Source organism: the organism of the source record quoted next, unplaced genomic scaffold, assembly GCF_019419815.1.
Source record: "Pyrus x bretschneideri cultivar Hongxiangsu unplaced genomic scaffold, Pyrus_bretschneideri_v1 Contig76, whole genome shotgun sequence".
NCBI lineage: Eukaryota > Viridiplantae > Streptophyta > Magnoliopsida > Rosales > Rosaceae > Pyrus > Pyrus x bretschneideri.
The window spans coordinates 1,715,918-1,731,532 of NW_025999816.1; the positions used below are offsets into that span (position 1 = coordinate 1,715,918).

At 36.5% G+C, this 15,615-nt stretch overlaps 1 pseudogene; it reads right to left on the minus strand.

Annotated features, from left to right (window-relative positions):
- Window positions 1-6,769: 6,769 nt before the first annotated feature.
- Window positions 6,770-15,336, minus strand: LOC125472889 (annotated as a pseudogene).
- Between the last annotated feature and the right edge of the window lie 279 nt (window positions 15,337-15,615).

Below are 15,615 nucleotides of genomic sequence, written 5' to 3' on the forward strand. Positions count from 1 at the left end.
GAAAAAAAAAAAAAAAAACATGTTGTTGAGAGCTATGTGCATGGGACCATTTCACAGCTCACACCACGGATTTGTACATATACATTAAGAATTTCTTTTACATTAAAAACGTTGTTAGAAAGAAACGTTTAAATCAACTGGAAAAAAAAACATGTTGTTGAGAGCTATGTGCATGGGACCATTTCACAGCTCAGACCACAGATTCGTACATATACATAAGAGGACAGGTGTTCGGTAGAAAACCTTTGATAGGAATGGAAGGAAAAAGGCCAACATCGTGGGTCACTTGCCTAACTACAGCTGTCACTTTGTAAAACATCGATCAGACGTATGCTATAAATGAAAACTTTGTTGTTTTATAATAACTGGCATATTAGCACGGGAGAATATTGTTTCACATTATTGTTATTTTTGACTGATCTGCTATGGTGACTACTTAATTATGAGTAGAGATCCTAATTAAGTAGAGATCCTCTTCGAATCTTAAAAAATTAAGCCTAAGGATCAGATAATCCGGTCTGTTAAAATTTGATCCAATAGTTACAAATAGAGAATCTCTCTAAAAGTTATAATAATTGTAGCCGTTGGATCAAATTTCAACGGCCAAGATCATTTGATCCTTAGGCTCATATTTTTTAGATCTGGAGAGGATCTGTACTCCTCAATTATCTCATGATAAAAGTTTGTAATGATGAAGAAAGTTGGAGCTCTGTAAAATTAATCGATAATATAGGGAACAGCTTAATCACTTATAAGCAGATGCAAGGTCCTTTTTTATCCGATGTGGAATTCATACTCCTAATACGCCTATTCCCTATTCAAGTGTGACGAATTTTTAAGCTTAGCACGTGAATCATACAAACTAGGTGGCGTGGAGCACGTCAAGTGTTGGCCTTCACACATGAGATAATTTGGTCTGATACCATGATGAAAGTTGAGGTTCCATCGCATTTAGTACTACGGTCTAGTGGTATTCCTCTTCACTTGTAAGTGAGAGATTTTAGGTTCAATTCTCGTTAAAGGCAAATTTGAACCACATTATTGTTAGTTCATTATGAGTCTAAACTCATCCTCTTTCCCTCAGTATAGATAATGTTGTTTGTTAAAAAAAAAGAATAAAAAAAGAAAAGTTGAGATTCGATCATAAAATTAATTGACAATATGAAGAGTAACTCAATTACTTATAAGTACATGCTAGGTCATTCCCTTACCTAATATGAGATTCATACTCTCAACATTTCATTGTTAAGCAAATATGTACAAAAACAAAATGGAACAAATAATTCAATCACTTGACAAAATAGAACTCACTGAAGACAATATTATGTTTGTTAAAGATAGGACTCACTGAAGACAATATTATGTTTGTTAAAATGGAAATGGAGTTTCTGATTACACCCAACTTTTATCTCCTCACCCAACGAACTCTTTTTACTCTACAAGATTTTAAAAACTTAAATATCTACTCTCCACACTCACCGAATCTTCCAAAATTACCCTTTCCAAATCCTTCTCCATCTTACACGATATATCTTCTCATCCAACAACCTCCCCTTCAATATGAGGCTGCCGAACCCACTTTCCTCCATCAATATTCGGTTCTTCATCAAGCTATGCACACTCTTTTGAGAATTCAACTTAATTATAAGGAACATGAAACCAGCAGCTCTTTGCAACTAATAGTGAATTATGTATTTATTTGCATTCATTTAAGTTGGTGGTTAGCCATCCAATTGTTCTTCCCCATCAATTTTTAGAAGAAATCAAACCAAAGTAGACTCGAGTGTTCATATATTCATTGGAGTTGAATATAACAATACGTAAAATTCCATCACTAAGAAGCCAAATTGTATCAAGACTTTGTAACAGCATCATGAAGGTCAGGAGTTGACTTGGAGGAGAAGATTGCAAGCGGGTTCAATTAGCACCAGTTAACCGAACCCTCGATTCCATGTTCATAGCTATTGGCTAATCCTTAACTCTTATGTTCGGTGCTTAACTTCCGAACATGGAACTTTTTGTCAAATTTTGTGTTCGGCATGTTCAAATTCATGATTCAACGTAGTTGTATTTTATTTAAGAAAAGAGAAACAAACCCAAGAGGATTTCAGAGAAAAGTGACGGCTTAGGGTAGAACATTGCAGCTCAAACGTCACTTACATACTTCAATGATGATAAGACCTAGACTTCAAGTCTTACTCGATGTATTGATACATTGTAATACTACAATGTACTTTTCATTCAACAACCTTTCATCCTTCTTACAATCTCCTTATATAGTGACTAGACCAACTTAGCTACTAAGAAACTGACTAACAACCTTATCTCTTACTATAACCAACCAACCAACCAACCAATTAACCAATTTGATAATGCTGACAGATCATCCTAGTCAGCATCCTATCAATACCGCCCCTTGAAATGAGGCTTGTACAACAAGACTTAAAACCACACAAAAGGCAGACCACAAAGTCTGCAATACAAGTAATCACATTTGAGCAACTAAGGCGAATCGATTCTTCAAGTTTGCATAAACCTCCCATGTAGCTTCTTCAGACGTGTGATTTTGCCATTGGACCAAAACCTCAGTGCTTGCTATATTCCCCTTCTTAACCAGCCTTCTATCCAATATTGCAATTGGTACATCCTGTAAAATCCCATCATCTGTAATTACTGGTAAGGGTACCGTGGGTTGAATATTTGGTCTTCAAACAAGAAACATGAAACATAAGGTGCAACTTGGACGTGTCAGGAAGGCGTAACTTGTAAGCAACAGGACCAACTTTTTCCAGAATTTCAAATGGACCATAAAATCTAGGCTACATCATATGGAAAGGATGAGAAGCCAAGGATAGAAGTTGATAAGGAACCAACCGCAAATATACCAAATCCCCCACTTGGAAAACCCTTTCAGTCCTATGTTTGTTTGCCTGTACTATCATTCTGTCCTGAGTAGCGGCCAAAATTGATTTTAACAAGGACAACATCTTATTCCGGTCCAATAAACTCGTGTCAACCATTTCAAGCTTAGGTGTCCCAGTTTCATACACCAGAATGTGTGGAAGACGTTGTCCGTACACTACCTCATATGGAGACATTTTTTGTAGCAGAATGAAGGGCTGTATTATAGCTACATTTAGTCCACAGTAACTAGAGATACCACTTCTTAGGTTGGAGACTACAAAAACATTTTAGGTAAGTCTCTAGACACCGATTAACAACCTTTGTCTGTCCATCCGTTTGAGGGTGGTATCCTGAGATGTGACACAATGATGATCCTTGTAGTGTAAAAAATGCTTTCCAAAATTCACTCATGAGTAATGGATCCCTATCACAGATTATAGAAGTAGGCATTCCATGTAACTTGAAAATATGTTCCACAAAGAGATTGGCTACTGATGCTGCCGTGAATGGATGGGATAAGGCTAGAAAATTTGCATATTTGGATAGTCTATATATTAAGGGGAAAACCCTCATGTACAATTGTTCCCTACAAAATCAAACTGAAGAGCATGAAGAGCAAATGAAGGAATACAATGATCCCAAATATGACAATCAGTAATTAGAAGGTCTTGGCGAGCGAAGGCATCCGCCAAAAGTTAGCCTCTCTATCAATATGTTTCTAGTCAATACAATCAAATTTGGTCACCATCCACTTGATATCTTCAATAATAGGAACCAGATTCCATGGTGTCTCACCCCGGTCCAACATTGACGAAATGACTAACATAGAGTTACCTTCAACCATAATCTTTGTATAGCCCTTCCATGTCATCGTTGTGTCGTCGATATGCGATCAATCATCAATATGTCACCAATATTAAAGAAAGATGATTTCTGCAACCAAATGTCAAAAAGTGATTATTCCTGCTAAATTTCCTAATTTCTTTTACCAAATGAAAGAATAGTACTATTAATCAGACTCGAGTATTGCAAGTGTACAAACAAAGGTCAAAGGTAGTACGTCATAACCTGCTACAGGGAGACATTATTTTTTAGAGACGAAACGTACTCTTAAGTATAGTGTCTAAATTGTCTCAAGTTACAGTGTTGTTCTATTTAAACATCGGCAGAGAGCAATTTCTACATCCTAAAAGATAAGTATTCAATATATTGTTGATTTCATTTAATCGATTGTGGTAGAAGAAAGTTCTCATTAACCGTATTTATCTTATGTGAATTGTTGCAGAAGAAGTAGCATCCACGCTGCTAAGCTTTTCAGCAACAAACACCACTTGTAAAGCATCCCTTTCTAAATGAAAATACGAAAGCTCAATAGCAAGGCTAGTTGAACACTTCGAAACGTTACTAATGCTTCTATGTGAAAAGGACTAGCAGTAGCCCTCTGAAGAGTAGCAACCGTAACAAGACAGGTCCCTTCCACATCCCTAACCACCTAATGCCACCATTACCACTGCACTCGCAAAAAGCATAATAAAAAATAATATTCACCCAACTGTGACCCAGAGAACTCCACCACTGATGCTGCACTGGCTGCTTACCTCGACTACCGGTTACACATGTTGTCCTTGCCACAGAATAGTATTCCTCGACTACCAGAAATTATGACCATATGAGCATCATGACGGAGAGAAAACTACTCCTTGGACAAGTCAATCGCCATCTGGAATAGCCTTTCTTTAAGGCTACGAGATCGTAACAAGACAGGTCCCTTCCCCATCCCTAACCACCCTAATGCCACCATTACCACTGCACTCGCAAAAAGCATAATAAAAAATAATATTCACCCAACTGTGACCCAGAGGACTCCACCATTGATGCTGCACTGGCTGCTTACCTCGACTACCGGTTACACATGTTGTCCTTGCCACAGAATAGTATTCCCCGACTACCAGAAATTATGACCATATGCGCATCATGAAGGAGAGAAAACTACTCCTTGGACAAGTCAATCGCCATCTGGAATAGCCTTTCTTTAAGGCTACGAGATCGCAACAAACTTTTCTGAAAAGAAAAGGGACTAACAAACTACATGGAACTTTTTATGTAGAGCTAGATGGGCTTGTACATGCCCTGTTTTTCCTCAGTTAGAGCCGGCCTAAGGGTAGCCGGCGTAGGCGCCCGCCTAGGGCCCCCACTTCGGAAAGGCCCCCAATTTTTAGGCGGAGTTAGGTAGGTCTGGATGAGGATGGACGGGAGCTATGCGAGCTTATATGTAAAAGCCGGAATTTGGAAATTTTGCCTCGCTTGAGGAAGAAGACAACCCTATTCCCAACATCATTTTAATTGCATGATTTTACTTAAGATGGTCCCACCATTTTATTTTTTTTATATCTGCACGTTTTCTTCCCTTTAAATAGTCCCCACCTTCTTATTTTTCCTTTTTTGCTTCTCTCTTAAATATCACTTTTATGTTTATTTTTATGGGGTTTTATTACCCTATTTAAGATCACACCACATATATCATTATTATGTACCTAAAGGGCTAAACTCTCACCCTTTTGAAAAATGACATTATTAAATGTTCAAATGAATTAGTTTATATAATACATAATAAATTATTCAAATCTGTTTCGTCCGCCTAGGCACGTATACGAAAATTACTATCTCATCACTCTAGTATTTTTCCTAGTTTTAAAATGTTGTCTTTGTAATCCAACCATTCATTCATTTATTGAATGTAATAAGTAACATTGTAACAATAGAAAAATGATTGGAATTTGGTGTACTGGGTAGGGGACTTCTCTTTCAGTTTGAATTGGTTAAAAAATTAGATTATTTAAACTTAATAAGTGCATTTGCATCTAAAAATGCGAGACGGGTAATATACTAATATTTGAGTAATGTTTGTATATCTTTCTTCGTTTGATATTAATTTTTAATGATATTTGATGTAGAAATAAACTTTTCATGTATTTAGTGAATTTTTTTTACACATGTCAATGTACAAAGGGTCGTGAGTTAGAGAAGTCTAGGCCCCCATTTCAAAGGCTCACCTAGGACCCCCAAATTCTCAGGGCCAGCCCTGTCCTTAGTCTATTTACTTGCTTGAAATTTCATATGCAAAAATTGCTTTGCTTCCCTCTTTTCATTTTGGATTTGATGGCTTGGCTAAATGGACTCTTTTTTTTTCTTGGGCATGTGACTTTCTTGTTGTTCAATTTTGTGTGAACATTGTAATACTTTACTATGTTTCTGGTTTGGTAGGTCCCTTAAGCTCTACTTGAACCAGTAAAACCTGCTCGGTGATGTGAGCTCAAAATACCTATTAATCACACAAGCGAACCCAATTTTAACTTACAAGTGCACAAGACCAATAGTAGTATAGTAAGAGCAAGTATGAAGTCGTTCCCACGAATATTGAATTTTACTTTAATTTGAGTCTCAACTCAATTCAAATTCAATAAACTTTTAACACAAATAGGGCTGAAAATTTTACCTAGAATGAACGAGCCAAGGAGATCTCAAAACCCTAAATTACAGGTGGGTGGGAAGAATATTTGAGTGCTTGTAATTGTTTCTCCATATGCTTCTACAATAAGCAAGTTTTCTATCATTGTGTGTGATTTGTTTACTTTTGTGTTCTCGATCGCATATATATCATTTTGCACTTACTGGTTTGAGGAAATTAAGGCTCAAACTTCCTGACATTTTCATGATTCTTTAAGAAATCCATTGAAATCTTACCAAATTGTCCAACAAATGAGCAATTTGATTCTTAACTATTGGAGGAAAGATTAGCAGTTTTTAATTATACTGCAGAAAGGAAGAATACAAGAGAATATACATGGAGGATGAGTTTTGAATGGGGACTAAAATTTACTTAACTTTATTGCTTTCAGTTTTTTTATTACAACACTAGGCCATCTTATTGGCTATTTATAATAACATTCAGACCTTTCGATAACAGGCATAACTCTTGGATTAGTTCCAAGAGACACAACTCTACATTACAGAAAGTGCATTACATTTAACACTTACATCATTGACTTGATCCTAGTTGATCTAAGGTTGTTACATATATCCTCCTTAGGTTCCAGAGTAATCCTCTTTAGTTCCTGCTGAAATCTCTCCATGGCCAAGAATGGCAGGCACATTGGTACCAATATTCCATCCTCAGGGTTGTTTTTGTGTTGAATGTAGCAAGGTAGAAGCTAATCAAATCCAAGGCCTTGGCCGGTCCAGCATATACCAGCTGTCCCCATCCAAAATTGACATATACAAAACCTGCACACGTTGTATCAGAAACTATTAAATAACTTCCTGTCGATGAATATTGAGGTCGCCCTCTTAGTACCAAAAGATCTGCCACTGATCTTAATTATTCTTCATTCATGGTAGCTTTAGCCTTCTTCACCAACTCCAAAGCATATCCCAGTGGATTTTTGCACAGAGGTTCAGCATTTGAAACTGCAGCTGGAAATGCAAATGCATTGCTATAGTATCCCAAGGGAAGACGTACATTGTCGTGCTCTCCCTATGCATCGATAGCACATGAAATGCAAACAGCCTGTTTTGTATTAATTTTAAGTGTAAGAGTGCGACATTTCCACAAACACGCTGTGATCAAGTCAAATGTGGAGCAAGTGGAAATTAGGTGGGGTGGAATCCGTTTTCGAAGGACTCTTATCTCCTTGGCTCCAAAGTAGAAAGATCGTTGAACCATGTTTGACTGGTTACTGGATGCGTATAAGCCATCAGAATGATCAATCACATCTTCATATTCATGATGAGCACATGTAATTCTTGGTGGATTGTGATCGAACAAGAGCTCTCTCTCCCACACTGGTAGAATAGATGGTGCATGTGCGCCCCTTACCATCTCCGCAATGGCATTCAGGAACTGGAGCAATCCTGGTGCATCACACATTGTGTGGTTTAGGCGCAATGCAAGTATGAAACCTCCAAATGTAAGATGGGTCGCCTACATATTGCAAAAGTTAGTTACTAGACTTTTTTCTTGATCATCATATTCGTGCTAGTTAACAATTCTTTAGAAGAAAAGACAAAAAAACCATCTAAATTAGATGATCTAATTGGGAAACAAAAATTTCATAAAAATTAGGAATAAAATTCAAGAAAGATGGAGTCTCTTTGAAAGAGTCTCATGCATGTTGTAGTTACTTGAAAGAGTCTTTAAATATAGAGGAATTTAGACAAAATGCTTATAGAAGATAGAAAAATTTAGACATAAGACAAAGAGGACGACATGACGACAGGAAAAAAACCTAGAAGAAGAACAGCAAGGGAAAACCTACACAATAAAGGTGATGTGAGACTGGTTGAAAACCTAGGACCATATTAGGCAGATACCATGAAGAAATATAATTTCCTTGATTCGGTGTGTGTACAAATTTTACAATATATAGGGTTAACCATAAGGACTGTTGAAGAAAAATTAGTTTCGAAAAATAATGAAAAGCATGTCATAATCTTTTCTTTCCAAAACCACCTAATGAACTTTCTTTAATCATAAGAACAAAGAGGCGTGGTAGTATCATAGATAAGTTCAAGTTTGGGTGTGGTGGATGTATGATAAATTTTTGTTTATGAAAAAGGTTGCCAATTAATGAAAAAAGTTAAAAACAGTTTGTGGTGCCACCAAACTTTAATTAATTTACAATATTGTTAGGGCTTTCTTGTTTATGTCCTTATTTGTCATTAAAATTTTCATATGTTGTTGATTGCACTAATTTCTTACAAAAAATCTCTGGCGTGTGTAACGCAAAAAACACTACTCTTACCCTTAACCTACTTAAATTTTTATTTTTTTTGTAAAGAATTAATGGCTATGACCAATTATGAATACGAAAAACTAATTAACATGTAATTAATAATTAATTGACTCACCTGAACCAGCAGCAAAGGACAACCAATAATTCCATCAGAGCCTGGGAAATTAAATAAGAACTCCTCTAAGAGTGGATAAGGGGGTAGAATTTTGTCTCCTAGTTGCTCAAGTATGACATCAGCAGAAGCCTGGATGAACAAGATACCTTCACCATGGCAATCGACCATGAGCTTTCTGTTAGCCCCTTCCCTAAGCCTGCCAGCTAAAGGGTAGTAATACACTAATGCTCTACTTAAGGCTTCCCTAATCGCCTTAACGGGATTACGATTTTCATTAAGTGAAGGGTTGTCTTTGTAACACATTATGAATGGAACCTAAAACCTCTAGCTTTTCTTGGTCATCAATATTTGAGAGAAACTTTGTTTCTCGAGGAGTTGGCTTTGTCGGAGTTATAAGTTCCGGCTGTAATCGTTTCACCTGAAGTACTGGGGATGGCATCATTTCAGTAACGAGCTTAAGAACCAGCAAAAGATCAAAGGATTTGGAACTTTTATGTTGTGGCGGGCATGCTAGCTAAAATTTGATACAGTCAGTACTTATATGGCGTTATGCAGATGCTCTAGGGTTCCCCAATCTTTCGTCCAAGTTTCTACCCCAGTCGAGATTCTTATCTTTTCCATTAAATATGTGGTTAGAAAGAAACGTGTAAATGATCATGCAATCAACGTGCAGTGCAAACAAAAAATGTTGTCCAGACCTATGTGCATGGGACCATTTGACACCACAGATTCGTAGATCTACATTGATACTGAATTTCATTTCAACGTTAGAAAATTGAATACAAACAGGGAGACGAGTGTTAGGATGCAGAAAATGAAGCTTCTGCAATGGAGTTTTCTCAGAAAGTAAAGCACGAGAGAGAGAGAGAGAGAGAGAGAGAGAGAGGTTTATCACTGAATAATTCTTCAATTGTATTGAATGAATGTGCTTACAGAATAATTACAAGTATATATAGTCACAGCTTTTCCTTACACTAAGTAAACATTCCTAACTGTTTTTAACCAACTAACAACTTATTGCTTAATCTCTTGACACTTGTCACTGTTGAATATATGTCAACAATCTGTGATAAAATTATATATGCTAATAAATAATAAATGCAAATAGGAAATTAACAGAGTATGAACAATGAAATAATATTGAACAGAAATATTGAAGATCGAGGCTTGCGTACCGCAATGTCCTTGAAACAGAAATTTTGTCCCTACTCAGTGCTTGTAGTTCTACAGGCGTCTGCTTCACCAGGATTCAACAATCAAGTCAGAATTCCAACACCGGAAAACTTGGCTTCTGGTGAATTTCTATGTAGTTCTCTCAGTAAGGATGTTTTGGATTATAGAAGAAAAATTGTCTTTTCTGTGTTCTAAATGTCATGCAGATGGATGTAGGTATGAGGAAGGGATGCATTTGTTGGGAGACATCTTCTCAGAGGGGTGTTTTCTTTCTGCGTTTTTTCACACTTCATACTTCATCTCAAAAGATGAGTATGTTGGTAAAAAGATAATTAATTAATTAAAAATAATTACTTAAATCCGAAAATAATTAATTAATTTAATTATTAGAGCCCGGCCCAAGGCCCATCTTTTGATAATTAATTATATATTAATTATATATTAATTACCAATTAATTAGTACACCCAAAAGCCCAACACCAAGGGTGAGCCCAATTTTAGTCTCCAAGGCCTATCACTCCAATCACTTTCTATAAGGGACAAAACCTTATAAAGTGAGGAAACCCTATGGGAATGGCCAATGTGGGACAAAGAAATTTCTACTCAAAATTTCCAACAATACCCCACATTTGAGTTGAAATTTCATTCAAACTCCAACCATGACCCTACATTTGAATGCAGATGTAAATGCAAATGTATGACTAGGCTGCCTAAAACTAAGAGAGAATAGACATGATATGCATCGGGTGAAGTGTCTTTTGGACTTGAACTTACCCTAGTGAAAACATATCAGGTTTACTTGTTGACGCAATGGATGTGGAAGATCTTGAACTGTTCACCGCAGTAGTAAACTGAGACAATATGCTACACACATATCATGTTTGTCACACATCAATTCATACAGTTGTGTTCATTTTGGCCCTGAACATATCCCGGATTTCGTAGGAGCTTTAGAGAATTTAGCCATTTCAATTCTCATAAATGCGGCCCCATTTACTCCTATATAGGTGACATTAAATAAGAATAGTCTGCCATATTCCTTGTGATAACAAGATATTAATGTCATTAAATGTATAAAACATAACCCTTCAAACTTCAACAGACAACACACATTTTATCATAAGAATGGGTAAGTTGTGTGTTCAACTTTTGAATCAAACTCAACTAGTTTGTCTATTGAACCTCGAACATAGGATCTCCAATCAGCTAGGTTAGGTTTCTACCCAGTTCGATTCATTGAATTGGCTGAAGACCCATTCATCTCGATGTAAATAATATTTTCTCTCTTAGTAGTCCTTTTGTCAAAGGATCAGCTATATTTTCCTTTGACTTTACATAATCAATGGATATTATTCCATTGGAGAGCAACTTCTTAAGAGTATTATGCTGATGCCTGATGTGTCGCAACTTTCCATTGTATACATGACTTTTGGCCCTTGATTGTGTGGCCATACTGTCACAATGTATACATATAGCAGTTACAGGCTTTGGCCACACTGGAATATCCTCTAGAAAATGTTTGAGCCACTCGGCTTCGTCGCTAACCAAGTCTAAAGCTATAAACTCGGACTCCATGGTGGAACGAGCTATACATTTCTGTTTAGAGGATTTCCAAGATATTGCTACACCTCATAAGGTTAAAACATATCCACTTGTCGACTTGGATTCTGTAGTGTTAGAAATCCAATTGGTATCACTGAAGCCTTCTACAACAGGTGGATACTTTGTGTAATCCGTAGTTAAGTGTATTTTTCAAATACCTTAACACTCTTACTAAAGCATCTCAATGTGCTTGTGTCGGATTACTTGTATATCTACTAAGCCTACTTACTGCATAAGCTAAGTCGAGCCCAATTGAATTCATCAAGTACATTAGACTTCCAATTAATTGAGAATATTCAAGTTGAGATAAAGCATTGCCTTTATTTTTCTCCAACTTGCATCTAGCATCAAAAGGAGTTGCAGCAGGTTTGCAGTCAAATTGACCAAACCTTCGTAATATTTTTTCTGCATAATGGGATTGTGTAAGGACATACCCTTCACTATTTCTCTTAATTTGAATTCATAAAATGACATCGGTTTGACCTAAGTCTTTCATGTCAAAATTTGAATTCAACATTTTCTTTGTTTTGTTTATTACATCTTTATCACTTCCCATTATGAGCATATCATCCACATACAAGCAGACAATAACGCAAGTTTTATCATTACTCTTAATGTAGACACATTTATTAGATTCATTTATTTTGAACCCATGTGTCAACAAAGTATGATCAAATTTCTCGTGCCATTGTTTTGGTGCTTGTTTAAGTCCATATAATGACTTAACTAATTTGCACACTTTGCTTTCTTGTCCCTTAAGCACGAACCCTTCAAGTTATTCCATGTATATTTCTTCATCTAATTCTCCATTTAAAAATGTTGTTTTTACATCCATTTGATGTATATCAAAGTTGTATACAGCTGCAATCGCTATTAACGTCCTAATTGACGTTATGCGAGAAACTGGAGAATAGGTGTCGAAATAATCCAACCCTTCCTTTTGGCGATAACCTTTGCCTACTAAACGTGCCTTGAACTTATCAATGGTTCCATCCGCCTTAAGTTTCTTCTTGAAAATCCATTTATGATCAATTGGTTTACTACATGGAGGTAAATCAACCAATTCCCGTGTGTTATTTTCCATAATGGATTCCATTTCACTTTTAATTGCTTCCTTCCATAAGGAGGAAGAAGACATTGCTTCTTTAAAAGTTTTAAGTTCATTCTCGGACAAGAAAGTAATGAAATCTGATCCAAAGTTTTTAGAAACTTTGATTCTTTTTCCTCTTCTTGGTTCCACATCTTAGACACCAAAAGAAGAGGCTTCATCATGACTATGATCATGAACCCTCTTTGTATTAGAACCAGATTCCTTTTCTTTGTAAGGAAATATATCCTCAAAGAATTCGGCATCCGCTGATTCTAATATAGTGTTAAAATGTATGCCAGAAATCGATGATTTTACAATAAGGAACCTATAAGCAGCACTATTATTTGCATATCCAAGGAATACACAATCAATAGTTTTAGGTCGTAGTTTCATTCTTTTTGGTAATGGAACTTGCACGTTTGCTAAGCAACCCCACACTTTGAGGGTTTTATAAGTGGGTTTATATCCTTTCCATAGTTCATAAGGTGACTCGTCAATCTTCTTTAGAGGAACCTTATTCAATATGGTACTTGCAGTAAGTAAAGCTTCACCCCAAAAACTGTGTGGAAGCCCTGAACTATTTAACATGGAATTAATCATATCTTTGAATGTTCTATTTTTTTCTTTCGGCAACACCATTTTGTTGTGGTGTGTTTGGAGCCGTTGTTTGATGTATAATTCCATGTTGTGCACAAAAATCTGAGAAAGTAGTAGATTCATACTCTCCTCCTCTATCAGATCTAAGTGCTTTGATTTTTCTCTCAAGTTGATTTTCAACTTCGGCTTTATATGTCTTAAACATATTCAAAGCTTCGTCCTTGCTATGAATCAAATAAACATAGCAATACTTACTGCAATCATCAATAAAAGTGACATAATAATTCTTTCCTCCACGAGTTGGTGTGGATTTAAAGTCACAAAGATCACTATGAATTAATCCAAGTAATTCATTTGATCTTTCCATAATTGACTTTCTTGTTTGCCTAGCAAATTTTGATTCAGTACATGTTTCACACTTATGATTAAAATCAATTTCGAATTTAGGTAATAATTCTAATTTAACCATTCTTTGCATGGAACGAAAATTAACATGTCCTAATCTAGCATGCCAAATATTAGAAGACTCAACAATATAAGTAGAAGCATTTATTTTATTAGCATCATCAATGGCAATTACATTGAGTTTCACGAGGCCATCAACCACATAACCCTTTCCAACAAACATCTCACCCTTGGTAAGTACAAATTTGTTGGATCCATTACAAGTTTAAAGCCCTTAGCAATCAGAATAGGTCCAGAAACCAAGTTCCTCCTCATTTCAGGAACATGCAGCACATTTAGCAAGGTGAGACTCTTTCCATATATGAATTTGAGTACCATTTTTCCTTTGCCCTCCACTATAGATGAGGCAGAATTGCCCATACACAGCTTTTCTCCATGGGCAACAGGATGGTATTCAGTCAACAGATTTCTATCAGCTCAGATGTGCTTGGTAGTACCAGTATCCATCAACCATTCACTCCCATTTGAGACCATGTTGACCTCAGACACAACAACAGCCAATTCTTCATTGGTGGTTGCCATGTTAACATGGTTGTTGTTGTTTCCGTTGGCATGATTTCCATCTTTGCGATGACAACAATTTTATGCCTTGTGACCAGATTTGCCACACACATAACATGGGCCCTTAATCTTCTTCAGATTCTTGCCTTTTGGAGCAAGGGCAGATTATACAAACTGCTTGGTTTTCGGAGCCTTATTCTTCTTCAGCTTGGCCTTGGAGTTTCCTCCCTCAACATAATTTGCATTAGCTTCAATGGCAGCATTGACCTCGGACACAACAACAGCCAATTCTTCATTGGTGGTTGCCATGTTAGCATGGTTGTTGTTGTTTCCGTTGGCATGATTTCCATCCTTGCGATGACAACAATCTTATGCCTTGTGACCAAATTTGCCACACACATAGCATGGGTCCTTAATCTTCTTCAGATTCTTGCCTTTTATAGCAAGGGCAGATTATACAAACTGCTTGGTTTTCGGAGCCTTATTCTTCTTTGGCTTGGCCTTGGAGTTTCCTCCCTCAACATAATTTGCATTGGTTTCAATGGCAGCAAACCCTCCAAAACGGTCTACCTTTCTGTGGTCTTCTTCCACTCATAATCTCATAATCAAATTCTCCATATTCATCTTATGACACTTGTGCTTGAGATAAATTTTGAAGCCATTCCAGGAAGTTGGCAACTTTTCGATTATCACCCTAACTTAGAAATGCTCATTGATCTCGCATCCCTCGGAGTGCAGTTCATAGATCAATTTCTGGATTTCTTCGACCTAAGGACAATAGATTTTGAATCCATCATTGTATATTTGAGAAACTTACCGATAACAAATTTCTTTGAATCGGCATCATTAATCCTACACTTTTTCTCCAAGGATTCCCACAACTTCTTCGCTGTCTTGCACAGAGAATAAATTTCATAGAGATTGTCATCCAAACTATTCATAATATAGTCCCTACAACGAAACTCAGAATGATTCCAAGCTTCAATTTCCATGACAATCTCTTTCGTCATTGGATTCTCATTAGACTTCGGAGCTTCTTCCTTGACAACATGAGCGAGATTCATGGTTTTCAAGAAAACAACATCTTCTGTTACCATCTCTTGAAGTCCAGCCCTTTGAACTTCTCAGGCTTTTCAGAGTATTTTGGCACAGCACCATTCATAGTCACATATTGTTGATCTATAATTTCTGTTTCAAGATTGTTGGATATATGTCATCAATCTGTGATAAAATTATTTATGCTAATAAATAATAAATGCAAATAGAAAATTAACAAAGTATGAACAATGAAATAATATTGAACAGAAATATTGAAGATCGAGGCTTGCGTACCACAATATCCTTGAAACAGAAATTTCGTCCCCACTCAATGCTTG